General features: G+C 78.0%; 1 protein-coding gene across 1 annotated transcript in view; it reads right to left on the bottom strand.

Annotated features, from left to right (window-relative positions):
• The window catches only part of LOC101621548 (dynein heavy chain 17, axonemal-like), a 15,386-nt gene that overhangs the window by 8,389 nt on the left and 6,455 nt on the right, over nucleotides 1-542 (bottom strand). The gene's annotated exons all lie outside the window — the stretch shown is intronic.

Consider the following 542-nt stretch of genomic DNA (forward strand, 5'->3'; position numbering starts at 1 on the left):
GGGCGCCGCTGGGGGCGGGGGGCAGGCCCAGACCGGACGCTGGGGCAGAGGGGCAGTGTGGCCCGCACGGGTCAGACAGGAGTCAAGATGCCGCAGGGCCCCGGGGGCAGCGGGCCGGACTGGGCCCGGAGGGGACCCCGGGGCGCGGCAGCCCCGCCCGGACCGGAGGCCCCGCTACGACACGGGGACCCCAAACCAGTGCTCAGGCCGTGCCAGACCCCCCGCAGGGGCCCCTGGGGGCGACAGCGGGGGGCGGGGGGCGGGACGGGGCCCGGTCCCCGAGGCGCTGGAGGGGCTCTGGTGGGCTGAGCCAAGCTGGCCTCGCTTTGGCTTTGGAGAGCCGGGGACAGCGGGGCGAGGGGGGATGTGACCTGCAGAGGGGTCACGGGCTCCCCGGGCCCTGCCTCAGTGCACCTCCCGGTGGGCCAGGACCGGGGGGGCTCAGCAGCTCCCGCGGGGCGCGGGCGGCGGGACAGCTCTAAGCGCTGCATCCTGCAGACCACAGGGTCTCTGCCATGCGAGGGCCCCCGGCCCCTGGCCCC

Source organism: Condylura cristata, unplaced genomic scaffold (assembly GCF_000260355.1).
Source record: "Condylura cristata isolate star-nosed mole 26May11 unplaced genomic scaffold, ConCri1.0 scaffold00137, whole genome shotgun sequence".
NCBI classification, from domain to species: Eukaryota; Metazoa; Chordata; class Mammalia; order Eulipotyphla; family Talpidae; genus Condylura; species Condylura cristata.